Here is a 4,604-nt window from a genome sequence, read left to right as displayed (position 1 = left end):
CAGAACCTTAGCTATTATCTATAGGATTTATTATAAACTCATGAAAACCACTATAAATCCCCAATCTATGGTTGAACCTTCCCCCAAAGGCCATACTCTTCTTCTTCAAGCTTCAACAGCAATAGTAGACTTCGTGTACCCCGACAGATACAGTGGAAAGATATAAACCCTTCCTGAAAAATGGCAACTTGAGGCCATTGCTCCCATACCAAAAATAGAAAACACTGAACCAGACTTCATAGCCCAAAATATAGATGGTACAGTTATTATTCTTTTAATAATAATGACAGGCATACAGACAGTTATCATAAGACCAGAAGTTCTCAGGTAGAAAGACCCCTATGATGTTTACCCCTAGAAGCTCCTTTCCTCTAGAACACCTTTCTCAGATTTCTAGACCTTTACCTCCCCAGAATCTTCCTCCAGTTATACACCTTCCACCTATAACACCAATAGAACCCCAGTAAATACTGAACCCGCCTATTATCCAATAGAAACCACACAACCAACTCCCAACGTCCATCAAGCCCTTTATGAGCCCCAACCTCAACCTGATTCTCCTACCCACACAGTATATTAGGATTTACAGATGACAGACAAATTAATGTGTTAGCTAAGGAATTTGTTTTAGATAAAGAATTATTAAAACATGACTACTTAAAACCTGAAAATAATGACAGAAAAAATCAATTTTTAAAGAATATAATGAACAAGAAAGAAATATTTTAAAACTAAATATTATGAAATGGTGACAGACTTACAGACACATTTTAGCTTCTTTGACTTTTTGGACTATCATAACAAAAAGATAAATGTAATAGAGAAAACATTGTCTTGGACGAAGACAGAAAATCATGAGAAAGTATACCAAACTTTTCCACCTTTTGAATCAATTATATTAAATCAAAACAGTGGAGTCAAGTGTTGGCTACTCCTATTAAAAGACCTAGTCTAAGTGATGACAATAAGAACCTAGATAGCATAATTCAACAGAATAATATACTAATACTATCTAAAATCAATTGGTCAAAAGTTACAAGATATAGAAGACAGAATAACACCCACTTCCACTTCCATAAAGAAAGAAAATGCATCCAACACCCCTTTATTTATCCTCATGAAATACCTCCTCACCTTAGAGTACCCTTGAAGAGGCCCAAGACAGAAAAAACTGATAATTTACTTAATGAAATAAATAAAAAGTTAGATTTAATGAAACTAGAATCATCAAAGGACACAGAACCATTAAAAAAATAAGAATATTATTATCCTCAAAAGTTATACTAGGAAATCCTTTTTTGGCTTTACTTTACCCATTTTTCACGGCAGACAATGGAATAAGTACTAATATTTTGGAAACAGAAGTATTCTTTAAATTCCTCCTACCACCAATTCCCAAGGATATATACTTATTGAAAGAAATTTCCATCTCAAAGGACATAAGTATTAGTAAAATTGAATCAACAATAGATGATGAGATTCCTACAAGTTCAATGATAGATGATACTATCCTACTCAGTAGTAGTACCTAAATAAATATAGATATATATATATATAAATTTCAAGATTTTATGATGAATTTTCCTCCCTTTGTTGACTTCTCCTCCTTCCTCTTTTGTATCTAGCTTCCTACGTATCATCCCTTGCCTTTATCATGATACTTCCTTGTACTATAAAATCATGACTTTTTGTTCCTTCTCAAACACTAATTCCCCTGTAAATATTAATGCTTACAGTATAGCCTTAATTAGGTTTTAATTAGTTAATTTTAAAATTAACGGTCAATTGCCTGGCAAGCAAGATAGCCATTCTAAGGCTAAACTCTATGACCATATTTTGCCCAAACAGAAATCTTTAAATAAGATTTCAGTCAAAGTATGAAGGCGTCTCAATAGAGACAATATCCCTTCAAAATTCAAGTGGTGATCAGAAAGGCTTCAGAGACATTAGCAGAATAGCTATGACTATGGTAGTATCAAGACAAAATAATAGACAACTACAGAATGCACAGACAATATCACTCCCCATGTAAGAAGGATTTTCAAATCTAGACCGGTCCAGGACAGTTCAAGAGACAAGAGACAGACAGATGACACTACTATTTACAGACAGTCGACACTATTATTAGCATACAAGAACAAGACAGACTTTAAAATATCACCATTCCCAGATAGGTTACTATTCAAGATTCTACAAGATTCTACCGACAGAATAGCTTGGGTTTTCAGACAAAAATATCAGACAAAAATGACAGATCACTATTTACTAAGACAGATCACTATTCATGAGCATGCCTCCTGACAGATAGACAAAGTTTACTATTCATCAACATGCGCAAAAGTAGTTCAGAAAAAGATAAGATAAGATATTTTAAGATTCTACCAACAGATTAACTTGAGTTCACTTTACTTAACTCAGGTTACTTTTGGAGACTTACTATGGTTCACTTCATCTATAAAAGGATAAACTCCGAAAATAGAAGACAGGTTCCAATTCTCAGGTCCAAAGTTAAGGTTCAATTTCCAAGTCCATTTCCAGAGAAAGTTTTACAGCCTTTGTAATAGCTTTCCCTTTCAGAAAGACTTTTTGTAACTTCCCTTTTATAGTCTTGTACCCTTTCTCCTCAGACAGTTTACTTTGTAATCTTGTAACTCTTCAGACAGTGTTTTATTTTCAAGCTTGTATCAAAGACAGTTTGTTTTCAAATTTAATCAAAGACAGAAGTATTTTCAAGTAAGATTTTATCAGTTTCAGTTTTCATATTCCATACTCTGTTTTAACTTATTTTTGAATATATCTGTTTTGCTATTTTCTTCTTTGTCATCTATTTTATCATTGTTTATGCTTCTATATTACTGTTGTGCTCTCTCTTGGGTAGTTAATGACTTCTAAGCAATTAATAATTACTGGCGGAACTTTATTACTAACCACTGATTTCCTTGCTATCGGGACCACCTTCTCGGGAAACTCCATTGCGGGACCACCCAAACAACGCCAGTTCGTCGGCTTAACAAAAAACGGGCTGACCAACGCGAATGATATGGTTTGCCAACGAGTGTAAGGCTGACCAACGCTATCAAGGAGCAAGTAGTGGCTATGCAGTAATATGAGTAGATGAATTTTTAAATATAATTGATAGAATGACATTTCAAAAATGGTATACTGAAATAACCTTAGTTGTTAATAAAGAATTTTCATTGACAGTTATTGCCCTTGTGTATTGATACCATTAACTACCCAGGAGAGAGCACAGCAGTAATATAGAAGCATAAACAATGATAAAATAGATGACAAAGAAGAAAATAGCAAAACAGATATATTCAAAAATAAGTTAAAACAGAGTATGGAATATGAAAACTGAAACTGATAAAATCTTATTTGAAAATACTTCTGTCTTTGATTAAACTTGAAAACAAACTGTCTTTGATACAAGCTTGAAAATAAAACACTGTCTGAAGAGTTACAAGATTACAAAGTAAACTGTCTGAGGAGAAAGGGTACAAGACTATAAAAGGGAAGTTACAAAAAGTCTTTCTGAAAGGGAAGGCTATTACAAAGGCTATAAAACTTTCTCTGGAAATGGACTTGGAAATTGAACCTTAACTTTGGACCTGAGAATTGGAACCTGTCTTCTGTCTTCGGAGTCTATCCTTTTATAGATGAAGTGAACCATGGTAAGTCTCTAAAAGTAACCTGAGTTAAGTAAAGTGAACTCAAGTTAATCTGTTGGTAGAGTAAATCTTGAATAGTAGTCTGTCTGGTCTTGTCTGTCGGTAGAGCAAATCTTGAATAGTAGTCTGTCTGGTCTTGTGGAATCTGTAGAAAGTCTGTCTGAGTACGCGTGTAATTAATAATCTGTCAAATATCTCCCTTGATCTTTTGTTTGGATCTTTCTGTCAGGCCTGCTTGTGAATAGTTTTTTGTCTTTTGTCTTTTCTATCACTTATCTGTCATCTGTCTTTTTGTCTTTTCTATCAATTATCACTTATCTGTCACATGTCATAGGGATCCTGAGAATCTTGAAATGCTTCTGGATGAGTCCTGTATTTTGGAGAGGATGATTCCATTATTGTGTCATCTTCATCATCTGATATCTGTGATGCCGCTTCAAGCAATTGCTTTTTAAGCTGTCTTCTGTCTAAGACGGAGGCAAGCTGGCATTGGACTTGGCTTTTTTCCAAAAAGAAATTAGGATTTTCTGTCTGGGAAGGAGAGGTCCTTTTCTGCAACTCTTGACAAATATGATCAAAATTAAACTTGTTCCACCATTTTAATTTAAACTTCCTGGTAAGCATAGGAAAAGGATACTGAGGATGCTTTTCTATTTTGTATTCCCATCTGATGATCCATGGGAGATCCGAAAACCTGTAAAAGAACTGTAAAAGATGTGGAAAGTCTTTAAGATGCTGTATGTTTGGATCTTTCTTAAAACTTTCATAGGCTTTGAGGAGATCAGGAGGAAGGATCATAGCTTCAGGGCCATAAGAAGTCCACCAGTCAATAAACCATCTGGGTATCATCATGTCTTTCTTTCTATACATATCAAATCGGAAAAACCAAGTGTGTCTGTTAATATTATTTTGGAATAAAAGGAATCTGTCCCA

This window comes from Quercus suber, unplaced genomic scaffold, assembly GCF_002906115.3.
Source record: "Quercus suber isolate HL8 unplaced genomic scaffold, Cork oak 2.0 scaffold_662, whole genome shotgun sequence".
NCBI classification, from domain to species: domain Eukaryota; kingdom Viridiplantae; phylum Streptophyta; class Magnoliopsida; order Fagales; family Fagaceae; genus Quercus; species Quercus suber.
Note: the sequence above shows the minus strand (reverse complement) of the source record.